Source organism: Juglans microcarpa x Juglans regia, chromosome 1D (genome assembly GCF_004785595.1).
Source record: "Juglans microcarpa x Juglans regia isolate MS1-56 chromosome 1D, Jm3101_v1.0, whole genome shotgun sequence".
NCBI lineage: Eukaryota > Viridiplantae > Streptophyta > Magnoliopsida > Fagales > Juglandaceae > Juglans > Juglans microcarpa x Juglans regia.
The window spans coordinates 19,827,174-19,848,863 of NC_054594.1; the positions used below are offsets into that span (position 1 = coordinate 19,827,174).

General features: G+C 34.5%; 1 non-coding gene and 1 pseudogene across 1 annotated transcript; one reads left to right on the forward strand and one right to left on the reverse strand.

The window, feature by feature from the left end:
* Nucleotides 1-245: 245 nt before the first annotated feature.
* On the reverse strand, nucleotides 246-352 carry LOC121243311. The gene has a single exon (XR_005936107.1). It is a non-coding gene; the product is annotated as a small nucleolar RNA R71 (small nucleolar RNA).
* A 7,479-nt stretch (nucleotides 353-7,831) lies between these two features.
* Nucleotides 7,832-12,518, forward strand: LOC121238961 (annotated as a pseudogene).
* The last annotated feature ends 9,172 nt before the right edge of the window (nucleotides 12,519-21,690 follow it).

Here is a 21,690-nt window from a genome sequence, read left to right on the forward strand (position 1 = left end):
AACCGTCCAGTTTGGGGGGCTGTCACAAGAGGATCCTAATATCATATTGCAAATTTCCTAGAAATTTGTGATACTTTTCAACACAAAGGAGTGACAAATGATGCGATTCGATTGAGACTTTTTTCTTTTTCACTTAGGGAAAAAGTAAAACCTTGGTTAAATTCTTTGCCGCTTGGCGTCATCACCACCTGGGAGCAGTTGACACAAAATTTCTTACAAAATATTTCCCTTCGGCCAAGATAGCGAAGTTAAAGAATGATATCACTACCTTCACCTAATTTAAGGGTGAATCATTATATGAGGCACGGCAGAGATACAAGGATGTATTGCGCAAGTGTCCATATCATGACCTCCCAACCTGGCTTCAAGTACAGACACTTTACAATGGTTTGTTACCCACAATTCGATCTATGGTTGATGCAGCTGCAGGAGAAGCATTAATGAGTAAGACCCCTAAAGCCGCATATGAACTTTTGGAAGAGTTGACGTCTAACAACTATCAGTGGGCTGCAAAGAGATCAATGTCAAAGAAGGCGGCCAGCATCGTTGAGCTTGACTTTATATCCACAATTACGGCTCAGTTAGCAAATATATCCAAACAAATAGGTAAAATGAACGTTAATGATATTCAAACTAATGTTGTTTGTGATCATTGCATAGAAAATCATTCAAGAGTAGATTGTAAAGTGGGGAATCCTTTTGCCCAGCCAAGTTATGAACAATTCCATTATGTGTCCAATTTCCAACGTCAAAACAATCATTATTCAAACACGTTCAATCCAGGATAGAGAATGTAATACCCGAACCCTACTACGTAGGTCCTTACGTTATTTATTAAATTTTTTTAAGTTAAATATTTGAGATAAAGACTTTTATTAATTTATTAATTTATTTTAAGATGGGTGTACTCTTATTTTTATGTGGGTATTAAATAATTCAAGGGTATGATTTTTATGACCTTACAATATTTTCTTTCAAGCCCTTTAATTTTATTTACTCAAGAAAAGGTCCAAACTCTTTTGATCTCCACCATCCATTCCCTAGCTTATGGGACAAGTTTGATTTAAATCCATTGACTTTTCTTCCCCTTGAAACCGTAGCTTCCTCAAGAAGCCAAGTAAATCTCATTTACCCGTAGCTTCCTCCATAAGCCAAATTAAATCCCCTTTCCTTCTCCTACACAACGGCTTCCAAGGCAAGTAAGTGAATTATTTTCCTCATTTCCCTACACCCGTCGGCCCTAAGGCAAACAAAAGAGAAAAATTCTTCAAGAGCACCTTTCATCACACGAGAAACCTCTCAGTTTCCCCTAGCCGCGCGACCTCTCTTCTCTTCCAAAACGTTCCTCCCACTTCCTAAACCTAAGATCCCCACCGAAATTCTTCAAGGAAAATGACCTTGTAAGTGAATTTCTATGACTCTAGTCTCTAGTTTGGAATCTTAGATCTATGGGTTTAACCTAGGGTTTTTTTTTAGGAAATTTTCTACTGTGTTTCAGCCTTGGATCTTTTGGATTTCTCTTCCTCTTCTCGTCTACTATGTGTTTCCGTGGCTTGAAAGGGAGCCCAAACAGGTGACGTTCCTTCTGTAAGATTTTCTTGAGATTGAGGTTTTTGCTAAGCAAGTTTGTGCCTTGTAATTGAGGGTTTTCGAATTTTTGGGCTAGCGGATTATTGTGTGGTAGTTCCTAGACTGGTTTCTCATTTTTTTTCCCTAATGATTGATCTAGTGGGTAGTAACCGAAAGCCCTGTTTTTCTGGTCAAACTAAGTATCTTAAGGTTGTTTTGCCGTGTGTCTCTTATAATTTGAAATGGTATATTTTCTTGTTTAAGTTGGTTAGTCACGAGTGATGATTAATTGATCTGTTGTGTATATATGTATATGAAGGAGCCGTGGGTCATGCTCTGTTTTGGTGTGTGTTCCAGTCATGTGTTGCAAGGCCAATTGTGTAGTCTTTCTTGTGTTTCCTTGAGTCTAAGCAATGTTTTGATTATGCCTTTATGTATTAAATTAATGGAGTGAAGGTTTATAAAAATTAGAGATACTTTCCTCAAATTTATGGCCTAGGTAAGCCACTAAGAATTTCTAGATTGAACTAGTAAACTTACTTTAGGAATTTTAAGTTGCCAAGAGTTGTATCCTTTTATTTATGCTATGTTTTTAGAAAATATATGAGGCTTTCATTAAGTTTTCTACCACTCTTGTATTATTTAATTGTATAGTTGAGATTTGGTTAAGAAAGGGATGTTTAAGACCATGAATGTACTAAGACTTGCTAGCTGCCCATGTATTGCAAAATCCCTGAAAATATGTTCTGTTTTGGAAGCCTAAATCAGCCCATTGCATCCCTTGCTCAACTTCACCTATTTTGTTTAATCAAAGATAAATTTTAGTATGAAAAACCCTTGAAAAACAAGTGACTACTTCCCACATGATGTTACAAAGCTGTCAAAATGCCCTTTTGATAAAATTCTAGATTTGGTAGTACCTCCTCGTTCACTACCATTCTTAAATAAATCCCTACCGTTCTATACATCTTAACTTATGATTTCTATCTATCCCTTATATAGAAAAACAATGGCCTAAAAGGGGGCAGCAAGTGAGTTATGTACTTTCATGGGTTTCTCTAAATGTCGAAATGAGGGTATTAATATTGACTTAGTGCCACGTATGTAGCTAAGAGGGTTAAGGAACACACTCTAATTCCAATTTGAAATTTGAGTGAGCACGTATGGGTGTCAGATAGTAAAGCTTAAAGTGAAATGCATATTAATATGTTTATCTCATTTTATTGAATATGAGTTTATTTTCAAGATTCAAGGAACCTACTTGTAAAGCATCGAGGTAAGTAGCTATGATCATGCTCCTTACACAAAATGCTCTTATGAAAGAATGTCTCTCTCTCTCTCTCACTTCAAATATTCTTTTAAAAAAAGAGTATATATTATGTACAAGCCCTTCTTGGTAGCCCATGTTAAGCACCCTATTGATTTTAATTGTGTGTATGTAAGGTAATGCATCATGAGACTTTTATGCATGCTCTCTCTTAAATAGCTATGCCTTACTTATATGTAACATGACATGAAACACTCTTTTCAAAGAAATGCATATGCATTTGGACTAAGGAAAGATAATGAAAATGTTTGACTACAAGTAAAGGAAAGAAAATGAATGAAAGCATGAAAGTACGTAACAGCCATATGAATGAAAGGGTATCAAAGGAATGAGCAGATTGCAATGCCGGGTAAGTAGTACTGGTAGTGCACCTAATGTTGTCCCCCATGAAAGGGATTCCCAACCTGTGGCCACGGACGGGATCTAGGTCTAAAAGACCACTAACCCTAACACACGGGGCGTAATAGTGTGTACTGGCCAAAGAAAGTGAAACGTAAAGTAAGGTTAATTCTTAGAAATGTTATGCATAAAAGTAAAGAAACGTTTATGGATGAAAGTATAGTTATTCCTTAAACTGTTTATGCATGAAAACATTGTCAAGAATCAGCAAATGTTTTATGTATGCATGTTTTCAAAAGAAAAGATTATGTGAATAATATGTTAACAGCATGGTGTACTGCTTATTGAGTATTAGACTCACTTTATGTTTATGTTTTAAACGTCCAGGTATGGATAAAGAGGCTGTGGAGCTAAGCACTACCGAGGAGGGAGGGGCCAATGCTTAGAGTTCCCTGGCAGTTCGGTTTTTTATGAAAATGGTTATGTTTTTATGTTTTTATGATGGGTCCCATGTTAGGACATTTTGTTGGCTTGACTTTAAAACAATATGCCTTCGAGCATGATGTAAATACTATGGTAGGCTGATGGTAATGGCGTAACATCTATGGTGGGGTGATGGTAACCCCACATAAGACGGTTAAAAGCCTTTTTGTATGTATTGTAGGGACTGAGTCCCCTCTTATTTAGGACTGGTTATGTTTGGTGAATGAATGATGGACTCTAAGAGTCCTTTATTTAGAATATTGAACAGATCGTTTATCAGTTGTTCCTTTTAAACTAGAAGTGCAGAGTACATGCATAACATGTTCACGCATATCCCTCGTAGAAAATATATATATATATAATATAAATAGTACTAATAATGATAAGGAAAGAACAGGTAAATCGTCGCGGCCTCATCCTAGGATTAGGGCGGGGTTGTGACAGAGAAATCACCCCAACTTTTCATGAAGCAATAACCAAGTGCCAGTTAGACCACCTCTACAGTTTCCACAGCAAGAGAAGAAGCCGACACTTGAAGATATGTTTATGCAGTACATGCAAAAGAATGATATGGTGATCCAAAACAACTCGGCTTCAATCCACAATCTTGAGGCGCAAATCAGTCAGCTCTCAAACATGCTTACCAAGAGGACAAGTGGGACTTTACCCAGGAACATTGTGACCAATCAGAAGGAACATGTCAAAGCTATCACATTGAGAAGCGGACGGACATATGACCAGCCACAGACAGTAAATACATAGCAAGATGTAGAAGCTGTCAAAAATATGGAGTCCGAGAAGAAGGAAACCGAGTACAAGATGAAAGAAACCAATCAGGATGCGACCGACCAGCAAGCTGGGAAGACTAAAGAGAATAAAGGGGTTGCAAAACCCAAGAAATCCAGGGAGTTTAATTCTAAAACTTATTCTCCTTCAATTTATGATCCACCAATTCTTTTTCCGCAAAGATTAAGAAAAATAAGATTGATAATCAATTTTTTAAATTTTTGAGTATTTTTAAGCAACTGCATATTAATATTCCTCTTATTGAAGCTTTACAGCAAATTCCTAAATATACAAAATTTTTTAAGGATATATTATCAAACAAGCAGAACTTGGAGGGGCATGAAACTGTAATGTTGACTAAGGAGAATGGTGCAATTTTACAAAAGAAGTTGTCGCCTAAGTTGAAAGATCCGGGGAGTTTCACGATCCCTTGCACTATAGGAAATTCATATTTTGATAAAGTTTTATGTGACTTAAGGACAAGTATTAATCTAATGCCTCTCTATTTTCAGGAAACTAGGTTTTGGAGAAGCAAAGCTGACCACCATCTCTCTACAGTTGGCGGACAAAACTATTAAATATCCGAGATGACTCATTAAGGATGTACTGGTGAAAGTTGATAAGTTCATCTTCTCGGTTGACTTCATTGCACTCGATATGGAGGAGGACGAGGAGATTCCTTTGATACTGGGCCGATCTTTCCTTGCAACGGGGAGAACCTTAATTGATGTCCAGCAAGGGAAACTCATTTTGAGGGTCAACGAGGAGTAGGTCACTTTTGATGTATTTAAATCTATAGAATTCCCTTCCGAGGTATATTTTTGTTTTCAAATAAGCGATCGAAATGTGGTCAGGGCTGATGAGACTTATGGAGCTAAATTTCAAAAGCTACCACTTGAGGTATGTCTTACTCACTCTACATCTATTGAATCCAAAGATGAAGAAGTTAGGAAGTGTGAGAGATATTTGGAAGCTACACCAATCCTTTCTCCTTCAATAAAACCCAAAGTGGAAGAGTTATACTCATTTTGGCCGACATCTCCAAGTAAGGAACCACCCAAACTTGAACTCAAACCGCTTCTATCAAATTTAAGGTACGTTTTCTTAGGCCAAAACTCTACTTTTCTAGTTATTATTAACAATTCATTGAGTGATGTAGAAGAAGAGAAGTTGCTGAGAGTCGTGCAGGAACACAAAATGGTCTTGGGTTGGACCATCTCGAACATTAAAGGAATTAGTCATTCAATTCGCATGCACAAGATTTTAATAGAAAATAATTTTAAACCGATTGTCCAACCCCAGAGGAGACTGAACCCATCAATGCAAGAAGTGGTGCATAAAGAAGTATTGAAGTTTGTAAATGCCAGGATCATTTGTCCAATCTCAGATAGTGCTTGGATAAGTCCAGTGCAAGTCGTCCCTAAGAAATGAGGGATAATTGTGATCAAGAATGATAACAATGAACTCATATCGACAAGGACGGTCACGAGATGATTAGTATGCAAAGACTATCGAAGATTGAATAATGCAACTCAGAAAGACTATTTTTCCTAACCTTTTATTGATCAAATGCAAGAAAGACTTGCCGGTCACGCTTACTACGGTTTTATAGATGGATATTCTTGTTACAATCAAATAGGCATTACACCCCATGATCAAGAGAAGACAACTTTCACCTGTCTTTATAGCACTTTTGCATATAGGTGCATGCCTTTTGGTCTTTGTAATGCGCCAACCACTTTCCAAAGATGCATGATGTCCACCTTCTCAGAGATGGTGTAAACATTTTTAGAAATCTTCATGGATGACTTCTCGGTTTTTTGTCACTCTTTTAAAAATTGCTTATCTAACTTATCTTTGGTTTTGTAGAGATGCAAGGAGATAAATCTTGTTTTAAATTAGAAAAAATGCCACTTTATGATCGAGGAGGGAATAGTGCTTGGCCACCGTAGTTCCATCAAGGGAATTGAGGTCGATCGAGCAAAAATAGAAATTATTGACAAACTCCCACCACCGACCAATGTGAAGGGGGTGAGGAGCTTCTTGGGTCACGTCGGGATTTTATCATCGGTTTATCAAGGATTTTTCCCAAATTACTAAACCCTTCTTCAATCTGTTGATTAAAAATACTTGGTTTGAACTTTCTGGTGAATGCTTGCATACTTTTGAAACATTGAAAAAGAAATTAATTTCAGCACCTATCATTGTATCACCAAATTGGAATTTACCTTTTGAATTAACGTGTGATGCTAGCGATTATGCTATAGGGGCTATTTTGGAGCAGAGAAAAGATAAAAATTATCATGTTATTTATTATGCAAGTTGAACCTTAACAGAAGTTCAACTTAATTATGTTACTACTGAAAAAGAATTGTTAGCAGTTATGTTTGCCTTTGACAAATTTCGTTCTTATTTGATAGGTTCAAATGTGGTCATCTACACCGATCGCTCAGCTCTTAAATACTTGTTATCGAAAAGGGATGCCAAACCAAAACTGTTAAGATGGATTTTGCTATTACAAGAGTTCGATTTGAAAATAAAAGATAAGAGAGGTACCGAGAATGTAGTAGCCGACCACTTATCTCATCCTGAACTTAAAGAGGCAGCTGGCAAGGAGAAATTCCCAATTAATGAAACCTTCCCAAACGAGCAATTAATGACTATACAAGTTGTTCCATGGTATGCTGACATGGTAAATTATTTGGTGTCCAAAATTCTACCGGCCGAGATGACATATCAACAAAAAAAGAAATTCTTCTTTGACTTGAAATATTATTTTTGGGAGGAAACTTTTCTATACTGGCATTGCGTGGACTAGATAATCAGGAGATGTGTGCCCAAGGAGGAGATGAAGAGCATACTCAAACATTGCCACTCATTGGAAGCAGGCGGCCACTTTGGTGGAGCAAAAACAGCAGCGAAAGTTTTACAATACGACTTTTATTGGCCGACTATTTTTAAAGACTATTTTAATTTTGTTAATTTCTGTGATTATTGTCAAAGGTTTGGTAACATTTCTAGGAAACAAGAGATGTCTTTAAACAATATTTTAGTATTGAATTATTTGATGTTTGGGGTATAGATTTCATGGATCCTTTTTCATCCTTATATTCTAATAAATTTATTTTGGTTGTTGAAAGTTATGTCTCCAAATGGATGGAAGTGGTCGACTTACCGACCAATGATACGAGGATCGTAGTGAATTTCCTACGAAAGAACATATTCTCCCGATTCGGCACTCCAAGGGCCATAATTAGTGATGGCGGGAAGCATTTTTGCAATTGTCAATTTGAAGTGTTATTGACCAAGTATGGAGTTACCCATCACATGGCGACACCATACCATCCTCAAACGAGCGGCCAGGTCAAGGTGTCTAATCAGGAGCTGAAGCACATATTGGAGAAGATCGTAAGTGTCTCTCAGACAGACTGGGCGAGAGGTTAGATGATGCACTATGGGCCTATCGGACAGCATTCAAAACACCGATCTGGATGTCGCCTTATTGGTTCGTTTATGGAAAAGTCTGTTATCTACTCGTGGAGCTAAAACACAGTGCCTATTGGGCAACGAGAATATTGAACTTTGATTTACAAGCAGCTGACGAGAAGAGAATATTGCAGATCAACGAGATGGATAAGTTTCGCAATAATGATTATGAGAATGCTCGGATTTACAAATATAAAACTAAAAGATGGCACGATAAGCATATTCTGATAAAGGAATTCGATGTTGGGTAGAAAAATAACTCAAGACTTCGACTCTTCCCAGGAAAGCTATGCTCTTGGTGGTCGGGACCGTTTGTGGTGACCTGTGTTTTTCTCTATGAGGCAGTTGAAGTCCATCACGAGACAAAAGACACATTTAAAGTAAATGGACACCGATTAAAACCCTATGTGGATGGAGATTTTAACTCGAAAAAGTATTCCATCGATCTCATCAGTAATAAATGATGAGAGGACAATGTCTAACTATAGACTTTAAACAAAGTGTTTTTGGGAGGCAATCCAAGTTTTTATTTTATTTTATTTCTTTTACTTAATATTATTCATTTGCTTTCATCTTGTAGGAACGAAAAGGGAAGGGGATCTCCAAGGAGTACATGGTTACACCTTTAAGGAAAATATTCAATTGGTAGAACTGGACACAATCAAGGGAGCATCTCTTATATTCTCTCATTCTTTGCTCTAGTTTTTCTTCCTTCTTCTCATTGAGGATAATGTGATATTTAAGTTTGGGGAGAAAAGATATTATATTATTTTAAAAAAAGCATAATAATAATAATAATAATAATAATAATAATAATAATAATAATATGATTTGATGAATAAAAAGCCTATGATAAGAATATGATTGAAATTGATTATAATTTTTAGGAAAAATTCTCATTGCTTAAGTCTAGTCGTTAATTCTATACTTGATCTTACTTAATTTGATATCTTCTATGTTCAATAAATGCTTCTTATGATCATTAATCATTTTTGAGTACCTAGAGAAATTTTATGTGAATTTTGTGAATTTGAATGGTCTCGACTTACTCTAGAACTTGTTTGATTACACTCGAGGTGAAATCCTAGACAGAATATTATTGGGGAAATGATTAAGGCATTTTTTGGACCGATTGAGTCTTTCAAGCTTACATGTTTAATTGTTTTATCCCTAGTCACCCCTTTGAGTTTTATTGAATTATATTTTGGCCTTATATTTTTCTTTCTTGAAAACCTCATATTCCATGTCCTATTTGAGCTTAAATATTGATTTCCTTACCTTTCAAGAGAACTAAGTTTATACAAATTCACAGACTCGCAAAAGTATGAAAGACAAGAGAGGTAGAAGGTCTACAAGTAAAGTTAATTATAACCATATTGTCAAAATCATAACTTTGGAGGTGAGAAAAGCCAACTTGTCTACTGTGTGGCCAACAAGAAAAGGCCAACGAGACTCATCCACAAAGGCAGTTGAAAAGGTATGGAATACTTCCATGAAAAACAAAAAAGAAAAAGAAAATGTCCGACCTACCAAATTGAGGGGAAAAGAGGAAGATACTTGAAAATACAATAAAGAGAGGTATGTTGAGAGATTTACAATGATTGAAAAGAGATGTTAGAAGTGAGAATGCTCTATTTGTTCTGTTGGTGTTCAAACTTAAGTTCTCTTACTTTGTTTGAATCCTACATTTTCTTTGTAGCCCTCACCCTAGCCGTACATTACAAGCTTAATAAAGACCTATTGATCCCTGGTAATAGTTTCTGTTCTACATTAGTGGAGAGTAATTTGAAAAGCAAACCTATGGAGTATCTAGAGATCCATTATTTATTTATTTATTTGCATAAAACTATCCAGAGAGCTAATGATGAAGTGAGAGTGATAGGTATGCATGAATGTGGGGATGGATAATGCAGTAAAATTGAGTTTTGAATTAACTTTTGGACTTGATTGATCTTAAATGATTCCTTTGAATTATAGACTTTAGGCAATCTTTGAGACAATAAATTTTATGAATCAAACCAATACTTGTTTTAATTGTCTTTCTTTTCTTCTTTGCTCGAGGGCAAGCAAAGCTTAAGTTTGGGGGTATTTGATAAGTGTTATTTTTATGTGATTTTTATTACTTTTTTATTTATGAAAAAATCATTTTTCCTTCAATTCAATTGATTTTACTTTATTTCTATATCTTTTTTCTTTATTTTCTTGGAATGAGAAGATTTAGTGCAAAATGAGTGCATTTTGGTACAAAAGAAGAAGACCTGGGCACGAAGACCTAGCGAGAAGACTTGGCGCAAGGCTCCGGGCGACTAGTCTAAGCGACCAACCTAAACGACATCGTGGGCGACAATTAGCAAAGGCAAACAGCTTTACCGCTTGATAGGTTGGCGAGGGTCTATCATCCCGATTTGGAGTCTTTCCTCTCAGCAATTGAGGAGACCAGTTATATTCAGGGCACACAACATCTACCCAGTGGGACCCTTCCGAGTTTCGCAATAAATCTGCTGACTACCAAATCCTCCCGAACTCTGCAATTCAAACCGCATATCACTAAATCTTCTATTTTAGATAATCCTATTATTTTTGGGATAATTTCTTTTATGTTAACTTTTATTTTTAGAAACTATTTTCCAGATCTTAAGCTAGACTGTAGTTGCATTTATCTTGTTTTCAGATTTGAATTTTGACATCTATTTAATCACGTCTTGTGGGATGAATAGAGGGTTCTGAGTTTTAGATTTCAATAATCCAGAGTTTATCATTTAAGTTTCTTTTAAGGAGGCAGATATGGGGAGCAGAGGCGAGAGCCGCATGCTTCATCAACTAACCCCAACGAATAATACTAGTTTTATTGTTTTTCTTTTCAGTTTTATTATGAACTAATTCTATTTTCTAGAGTTTTGATGTAGTCTAGCATTGAACACACAATTTATATTTTAAGTTATTTTATTTCAATATTTCCATGGTTGAGTGTTTATTCCTTGTTCTTAATGTTTACAATTTTCTAACTAATTATTATTCAATCTACTGAATCATAATGAGACTAAGAGGTGATTTGTGATTAAAATTCTAGGATTAAACACCATTAGTTAAGCGAAAGTAAAGATACTTTACCGCGATTAGTGTGATTTTCAAGAAAAGTTCAAAGGACTTAATGAGTCTTCAATTAGTTAAATTCACATAGAGATATAGAGTTATTAGTTGGAGATATGTTTGGTATTGTTCGAGAGAAAATATTGAATAGTTAGGAGATTTTTATCATTAACTTCGGATAATTGAAATTCTATAACAATGAAGAATAAATTGTGTGGGATTTGCTAGGTGAAATCAAACACTCTAGATCTATTCTTATTATCTTTAAAATCTAAATTTTGATGATATTTTCTTCAGTTTAATTTAGATAATTCATTCTTCAAATTTCAATTTTTCAAATAGTAATTAATTTAGTAAATTTCAATACTCAATAGAAAAATTATTCCTTGTGGGTTCGATTTCCGTTTTCTTAAAAACATTTTACTACTTGTTATGATTTTATGCACTTGCAGATATATTTTAATGTGAACAGGTGGAGATTTGATTTTGTGAAGGGTTATGCCCCTAGTATTATAAAACATTATATGGAACAAACGAAGCCAGATTTTGCAGTAGGGGAAAACTGGAATTCTCTTGCTTATGGGGAAGACGGGAAACCTAACCCCAACCAGAATGCACATCATGGTGCTCTAGCTGAATGGGTTGGGTCTGCAGGTGGGCTGTCACTGCATTTGATTTCACAACCAAAGGGATTCTGCAAGCGGCTGTGGAAGGGGAGTTATGGAGGTTAAAGGACTCCAACGGAAAGCCACCAGGATTGATTAGAATAAAGTCAGAAAGTGCTGTGATATTTATTGACAACCATGACACATGGGTCTACTCAAAATATTTGGCCATTCCCCTCTGATAAAGTCATGCAGGGATATGCTTACATTCTAAGTCATCCTGGCACCCCAACCATTGTAATTCCCATCTTATTTATTCGTATAATTTTTTGTTCTAAAGATGGCTAATGATTCATCATGGTATCATACCAACTTTGTTAACCGAAAGAGATTGTTCTATGCTTTGCAGTTCTATGAGCATTTCTTTGATTGGGGTTTAAAGGAGGAAATAAGCAAATTGACTGCAATTAGGTCGAGGAATGGGATCAATACCAGAAGCATTGTGAGCATACTAGCATTTGATGGTGATTTAAATGTAGCTGGGATTGATGACAAGATCATCATGAAGATTGGACCAAAGATGGATCTTGGAAACCTCATTCCCTCAAACTTTCAAGTTTCAACCTCTGGCAAAGATTACTCTGTGTGAGAGAAAAAGTGAAGAATAGAAATGATTTTGTGCTGGATCAACGTCATAATACCCTGTTACTAATACTTTAATGTAGAATAACGTTTGGCGACCCTTGAGCTGCTCAATCTAAGCCCTTAAAGGGTGACCAACATCGGCCAACCCTATAGAATTGTTGCAAATTCAATGAATATTGTTAGATAAAGAGACAATGAAGAGACAAGGAAAGGCAACATGTGTTTGATAGGCGACAGAGAGCGGAATCAGCAATTAAGATTTTCTTTGAGCATTTAAGAGGGTAGAAAAGGCACATACATGTGCCTAGGACCTAGCTAATCAGCCCTTTTGGGCGAAGTTGGAAGAGAAGATAAAGAGATGGAAGAGGCATGTTAGTAGGTCTCCGGTCACTTGTGTGAGGCCAACATTAGTGAGGAACATATGTGAGGAGCATGATCATAGGCATGCATGGGGTATTCCTGCAGTCCTGATAGGTGAGGAGCATGCTCGTGTTGGGAGAGCAAAACATATTGCTAGCATTATGGCGTTAGCTCCATTTTACATATTTTTGGGTTTTCCTTGAGTGCGTGCATCTGGCATGTAGAGCATAATATGGAAGATAGAGAGAATATAATCAAAACAATGTTTTCTAAAAAAAGAAAAAGGCGATACCCCCATATTACTGATAACCCTTACTTTTTGCAGATGAATATCTCTTACAAGTAAAGTTTGGGGAAGACAAGAAATCCCAACAAAACCAAGGCCTTGAAAAAACTATATCTATACCCTGTACTAATTGTAGTTGAAATCTACAAAACAATAGAACAAATTAGGGTTGTAAATTTAAACCGGAAAACCGGACCGGACCGAATCGGATTGGACCGGTTGGTCAGGTTTTGAACCGGTCCAGTCCGGAACCGGTTCCTATATTATGAAAACCGGTCGGAGCCGGTCCGGTTTCGGTTCCGTAGTTTCCGGAACCGGACCGGACCGGTTCAAAACCGGACAGATTAGGAAAAATATATATATAAAAATTAATTTTATATATTATACAAAATATTTATATATATAAGTTTTATATATAATATATAATTATATATTAAATTTTTATATATAATATATAATTATATATCATATATGAAATAATTTCATATTATAATTTATAAATTATAACATAAAATGTTAATCTTAAATATGAACATTTGTAATTTGTTTGATCATATGCTATTAATATAATTATATATAAGATAATGTTATTATAATTTATAAAATAAAAGTTTAATCTTAAAGATGAAAATTTAATTGATCATATGCTTTAAACATAATATATATATATTAAATTATTAATAACATTTTATCATAAGAAGTAACACTTTATTATATGTTTTTTATATTTTAAAAAAATCGAAAAACGAGACCGAACCTGACCGGAAACCAGTAAAACCGGATGTACCGGTTTAGGAGGGTAACCGAGGCGTAATCGGTATTGAAAAATAAAAATCGGTACATACCGGTTCGGTCTTAAGTTTTGTCCAAAACCGGACCGGATCGGGCCGGTTACATCCCTAGAACAAATGCTTACATGTTATTAGATAAAAGTGACTGAATCGAGGCATTCTCATAACATCCCTCCTATATTTCCCCAATGCCAAAGATGGCAACTGATTACCAAAAGAATAGACTGAGATGGCCGAAGCTCCTACCTTTGCAAGATGATCAGCCACAAAATTACCCTCTTGATAAGAATGTGGTATGGAATAATCTAACACTTGCTGGAATCCAAGAATGTCCTCCAAATATGAAAATATCATAGTGGTGGAGAAGTGGAATTATGAAACCATTGAACAACAATAGCTAATCAGTTTCAAAGAGAATATTTGAATAGTCTAGCTGTAAACAATACGACAAACCTTGTTTCAATGCCATCAACTCTGCCAGTGTGTTAGTTCCATTTTTCAAATAAAGTGTAAATGCAAACATAAGCTCGCTATTTGCATTCCCCAACACAACACCATGTCCTGCCATACCTGGATTTCCAAGAGTAGACCCATCAATACTAAACTTTAAATGTCTAGAAGGGGGAAAGGCTACCAAGTCACTGGTAAAGGCCTTTTAACCCAGAGTTTAATAGGATTACTACCCAGGATCGGTAGAGAGATCTGATAATGAAATTGAAGCTGCCGAGATGGCTTAATGAGGCCATTATACTCAATTACAGAAAGTTTTATCTTCTGAACTACTGCTGCAGCCACAGGTTCCTTATCATTTTGAAGATGCTCATTTCGAGTTAGCCATATGTCCCGTAAAGTAAAAAACAGGAGTTATGGAAACCAAAATAGAAGCTTGATCTTTTCTTCTGGAAAGCTGCCACCATCTCACAAACCTGTCTTTCTATAGTAATGAAATGAGATTTGAAAAACCAAGGATGAGGCAAAATGCTCCCATACCAACAAGCTTAATCTCCTTCAGCAAATAAGCGCTCAATATTTTCAATATTAGGTGCCATTTGCGGCAATGACATTTTGAAACTAATAGAATGCCACATCTTCTGACAATATAGTGTCAAATGCTAATCTCCAAACAAATACTTAAGAGAGATCAAATTACCCCAAATTGTTTTTGAACTAAGTGTAAAACCAAAAACTCCAAGTGTTGTTTTGTGATTTTTGGTGACTTTTGTTTGATGATTTAAAGCATGGTTGATTTTAGGATGATGTCATAAATATGTTAGAAGTAAGATTTGATTTTTTTTAAATTCTTGGAGATATTTTTATTAAGGTCAAAACTTGTGAATTAAGGGTTTACTTTTTGTTAAAAAGTTTGGGTCTTCTTACAAAAAATTTGGTGTTGATGATTAGCTTTTTCTTAATGGATATTTTAAGTTTGCTTTTAAACTTAGGATAGGAAGATCTTTGTTACAAAATTTTGGTTTAATCATGGGTTTTGAAGATGAAAGAAATTACAACCAAAATCAAGAGAAATGACCTATGAATGTTTCGGCCATAGTGAGTTTTCCATAGTTGTGAATGGTTTTAAATTTTTCTGAGTTGATATTTGAGTTTAGGACAGAATTTATATGAAAAATGTAAATTTTGATAATTTTTGGAGTTAGGATGTGAAATCCTTAAGTAAGGGATAAAATGATAATTTTCCCATATGTAGAGGGTAAAACTGTAATTTTACTCTAAATTGTCTCTTTTCATATTTCTAATTGTTAGTAATTAAATTTCTAACTTTTAGAATACCCTCTTACAGTTTCTCATATTTCGTGCTTTATTCTTGTAGAACGCAACGATCGAGGTAAATTAGCTCTTAACTTATTATCAGTTTACTGTGTATGTGTGATGGGTAAAGAAACTACAGTTTATGTTCATATGTTATTATATATGCCATGTCATCACATGTTTATCTATTGCACGAATTATTCTATCACAAAAATCTTATCTGTTACACAAGATCTCATGCTGCTATCGATTGCAAGTATGTCACATTACGTATGCCATTTGTTACATGTATGTCATGTCACGTAATATTCACTGTCACATGTTACAAAATATTGTTTGTTATATGGTATGTCATGTTACGAAATATTGTCTGTTACATGTATGACATGCTATGGAATATTGTCTGTTACATTTATGTCTCAAAGTATGTCATGTATGTCGTCTTATGTTTATGTCACGTTACGCTACATCAGGACTTCTGTCTTCTATGTCACGTTCATGTCACGTCACGTTATAAAAAGTCATGTATGTTAGCTAAGTTATTCAAGTCAATCATGACCCTAAGTGTTAGGATAAGATAATATACTAGTAGAACTCATTTGTTTACGCTAGAGTGTTTAAATAGGTGTGAAATTTTCTGGGTTGAAGAAGTACAGTCAACAGGTTGCAAATGGGGCCTAACTAGCTGGTCACCGGAGCGCGCCATACACTAACGCCGATGGAGCCATACTTTATTTTACGTATGTCCATAGTAAGTATGGCACAAACAATTCATGGGGCCACAACAACTGTGGAGCATGAAGTATGGGGCCACAACAATTATGGAGCATACACAACGTGAGACACAGCGATTGTGACACGTAGAATACGTGAGACCACAACAACTGTGGAGTACGTATTAACACACTCACAAATGGTATAGACACATGTGTTGTGATACGGTAATCGGCAGGGATACACGGCTTAAGGGGACCCGTGTAGCTCCCATATGGTCACTTTATTAATTAAGTCTATTGAATAAGATTCCAAATTCATATATTTCACGTTTAAGTCATATTTCAAGTTATGTTATGTTCAAGTTTACGTTCTTGTTATGTATACTCACGTTCATGCTTGTTTCAAGTTCATATCATGTTTCAAGTTCACGTTCATGATATGTCATGTTCACGTTTACGTTATGTTTCAAGTTCACGTTTATGTTATATTATGCTCAGGTTCATGTTATGCTCAAGTTCATGTTCAAATTATGTATGTTCACGTTCATTCTATGTTTCAAGTCAATGTTATGTTTCAAGTTCACATTTATGCTATGTTGCTAGTCCATGTTATATTTTAAGTTCACGTACATGCCATGTCATGTCAAACTAAGTTTCAATTTCAGTTCAAGTTATGTCATTTATGACATGCTATATGTCAAGTTATGATATGCTTATTTATGACTTTGATTATGCATTCATGCTTTTACTACCATGCATGCATCATTAACCTGTGTGGAAGTTTCCTGTTAACTTGATGAGATTTGTAATCAAATCTCACCGTGATAGTCTCAACTATCATTTCTCCCAAATGGTAGGCAATGTGTCAGGATCAGAACAAGAAGCAGACACTGGCAGACTGGAAGAGGTTGACTAGACGCCGTAGACGCAACACAGAGATTGCAGCCTCCATAGTTAGGTCTTTGGATAGTATTCCGGCATCGTTAGTCGAGTTATGCGAGTTACTCAACGAACTAGCCCCATAGTGTATTTTGGCAATGTAATTATGAAGCCAGGTCTCTGTTATTTTGAGATTACAGTCTTCTGAGACTCTTGCTGTAATCGTGGATGTTTATTTTGTTAAGTATGCATGAATTATGTTTTAACTATTTGGGATATTATAAATTTGGTGCATAGTATTGCTAAAAAAAAAATTATCCGCTGCGAATATTGCATAATGTTATATGCATGTTAGAAACATTGCATCTTATATGTCATGAACGGGGACAAGTAACCTTGTGTTGCATGTCTCGACGCTTCGGATGTCCGTCCAATCCTAAGTAGAATCTGGGGGCATCACAATTACCCTTCTGAATCATAGAGATCCTTCTCTACTCCAGTTTTTTTACCATAAGTTTATTTTGCCTTCTCTAATTTTTCATGTACTTTCAAAGAGTATGAATGGAAAAAGGTTGAGAAAACCTGAAGATGCTGATTAATAACCTTTTTAGGGTGTATATTTAGGAGTATATGGATAGGCATTCAAGACGAGACCTATTTTAATAATACAAGCTTACCACCAGATGAAAGCAGCTTCCATTTCCATCCTGCTACCTTCCTCTTAACTTTTTCCACCAGTGGTTCAAGCATTGCTACTGAGAGTTTTTTGTAGTGCAGTGGAGCCCCCAAGTAATTCAAAGGAAAACTTCCTTCTCAGAATTTGGTAGTAGCTGCAATAATTGCCCTCCTATTAACAGGCAACTTGGGATGCACTATATAATTACCCTTCTGAAGATTAATCAGCTGACTAGAAGCACTCTCATAGATTGATAAGAATTCCAGTAAGTTGATTAGAATTCTTATCAATCTATGAGAGTGCTTCTAGTCAATACTTTGTTTTCCCTTTGTGTCCCACCTCTTGGTTTATTTTTTTCCATTTTTATCCCTGCTTTTTATATTTGTTCTCGTCTATGTCCTTTCTTTTATTTTTTTCACCCTTTTTACCCCTACCTTTTTGTTGATCTTATTGTTGCGTCCTGGTAGCTGTTTCTCGAATATGTTCTCATTTTCTAGATCACTCTTTGATATTCCACATGGCTTCCACTTCCACCGCTTTCACTGCTTCGTTTTTCTTCTTATTTATTAGATTCTCAGTTTCTTTACCGTTTTTGATTTTTTTTCCCCATCTTTTTTGTTGTTATTTAGTGATTGAACCGCTTGTTATCAAATTTTTAATCTTAAAATTTCACCACCGCCTAAACAAGGGATATCAGATGATCTACTTTTTTTAGGCTGCTTTCACCGCCTGTGCTTCAGTATAAAAGCAATTGCTATGTCTTGTATTTTCTACTATTTGCAATCTGATGAAATCACAAATCTAACTGATGCCTTCTGACTTCTAAATTTGGTCGACTCAACTCTTTCATTTGTGAGTTTCTCGAGATAAATTAGGTATGTTTGTGTTTGCTTTTATACTTAGTTAAATATGCTTTTCCTAATAGAAATATTAAACATTTATGGATTTGATATTTCCAAGTTTCTTGCCTCCACTAATTTCTATGGATGCATCAAATAATACATACACATACATGTCAGGAAAAGTTTAGAGTGAAAAATTAAACAATATTATACAAAATAAGGTCAGATATGTGAAAATCTATTTAGATTTACAGAAAAATGAATATCACAGGTTAGAACACATTAACGTCAAACAAAATAAGACCACTTACAAAAAAAAAAAAAATTACATCTGCAGAAAAACATACAACAAACAAGGAAACTTGTCTACATAATTTTATGGAATATAGATTTTATTTCTCTGGTCTACACCAACTTGAGAAATAAAATTTAATGTGTTCTAATACACAAACAGAATACCAAATCACAGAAATAAAACCGCTTACAAAAAAAAATTACAACTGCAGAAAAAGATAAAATAAACAAAAGAAGTTATCTACATTCATACAAATCTAATATGTGAAGATGTGTTAAGATGTATAGGAAAAACAAAACAGAAATCAACAGTCATACATTTATGTACAAATTCACACAAGAAAGATAGAAAAAAAAATTGAACATCTAAAAAACAAATAACATTAACATCTGACACAATAACATCACAGATTTTGGAATTTGAGATGATAACAAACATAGCAAGTAAACATATTAGTATTATTAACAGACCTAATAAGAAAATAAAAAATGCAACAGAAAAATAGATAACAAACAAAGTAAATAAAAAGATCGAAAATATTGGAGTGGAAGTGAAAACAAAAAAAATTAGAGAGAATGGCAGAAAAAATTTGCACCTCTTTCTTCATTTACATTCAGCCAAACCATTGAGGGAAAAAAAAAATCAAGAAAAGCAAAAAAGAAATTTGAAAATCAACGAAAAAGTAAAGAAAAGAAAAATTAACAAGGGCTCAAATCAGGACATGAATTTCTTCAAATATATGAAGATCTATTCAGATCTATAGAGAAAACAAAATTAGAGATAGACGAACTAAAAATAAATAGAATAGATAAGACCACAAATAAAGATCTGTTATGGAGATCTATTATGAAATAGATAGATCTTATAAAATAAATTTAATAAACAAAATAGATTTCATCAAGACGAAGAAGGTCTCCATCTTATAGAATATATAAAATAGATAAACATAACAGAAAAAAAAAATCACCTGTTATGAAAATTTGTTATGGAGAAACCGCAAATAAAGATAACAACTCAGATTTGAACATAATCTCTTCAGATATATGAATATCTATTCAGATCTAAAGACAAAACAAATTCAGGGATAGACTAACTAAAAATAAATAAAATAGATCATGTTCGATCTGTATGTGCAAAACAGAAACATAAAAAAAAACCCAAAGAAATAAAACCATTCAGAGAAGAAAAAAAAAAAAACCTGCACATCAACGAAGAAAAAGACCAAAAAAATATAAAAGGGGAAGAAACAAACTGATGAGAGCCAAAACGTGGAGGCCTTCTTAGTATTCATCCGTTTGAGACAAGAACAAAGCCGGTCTCTGTAGTCTAATGGTGAGACTGCGATACAGATGAGAGAAAATGAGAAAGAAAGAGTACGGGGAGGAGGTGGTGAGATTGTTGGTGAAAGCAAGCGGTGGAGAAAGGGGTGGAAAAGGGAGGAAGAAGAATTTGGAGGCACGCTGTGATATGCATTGCTCATTTCGTGTACAGAGAGAGAGAGAGAGGAAGATGAGATTAGGGTTTGCTTGGAGAAAGAGGGGCGGCGAGAGAGAAATGCTCATTTCGTGTAGAGAGAGAGAGAGAGAGAGAGAGAGGAAGATGAGATTAGGGTTTGCTTGGAGAACGAGGGGTGGCGAAAGGGAAAGACGGAGACAATGTGTTCAGGAACTATGCAGTCCATAAGAATGTATTTATAGTGCCCTTGTGAATGTTAGGGTTGCTTTACCTGAAAACGATGCCGTTTTAATCTAGTGTTCTTCTCTATACATGAAGATCGGTGTGTTGGAAAATATAAGAAAACAAAAGATAGTTTAAAAGAAAAAAAAAAGTTTTGGACATTACTTATTACAATTATATTTGAAAGTTAAACTTTAAATTGATAATAAATTATATTAAAATTATTAATAAAGATAAATTTGTAAAAAAATCAATTTTAACATTCTGCAAAATTTATTTCTAATCACAAAAAAATCTCTTCTAAATACATAGTCAATTTTATTTACATAACATGACAGTTCTTCGTAAAATTTGAAAAAAAAATTATTGCAAAAAATAATAATATATTATTAAAATGATTATGTTATTTCTTATAATATATTTTTTTGCAACAGGATTGCTGCTTCTGTACTTTTGTTGCTGTCTCCCAATCTACTGGTTGCTGTTCTTCTCCATTTCCACTGATCTTTTATTCATTTTTATCTCTAGGTATGTTTTATTACTATGGATACAAATAGATGTTATTGTCCGTGTTGTGTAGCATTTTATGCACTTATTTGCTTGAAGCATTTTGTAATTAATAATAAATTATATTAGATTTATTAATAAAGATAAATTTGTTAAAAAAATCAATTTCAATATTCTGCAAAATTTATTTCTAATCACAAAAAAAAAAAAAAAAAAAAATCTCTTCTAAATACATAGTCAATTTTGTTTACATGATATGACAATTCTTCATAAAATTTGAAAAAAAAAATTATTGCAAAAAACAATAATATAATATTAAAATGATTATGTTATTTTTTATAATATATTTTTTTGCAACAGAATTGCTGCTTCTGTACTTTTGTTGCTGTCTCCCAATCTCCCAATTGCTATTCTGCTTTATTTCCACTGATCTTTTATTCGTTCCTATCTCTAGGTATGTTTTATTACTATCGTTCCAGTTATTATAATGTATAGCTATAAGAAACTCATATGTAAATGTAAATGTATTTATAAAATTTTGTATCTTAAGATGATAATGCATTA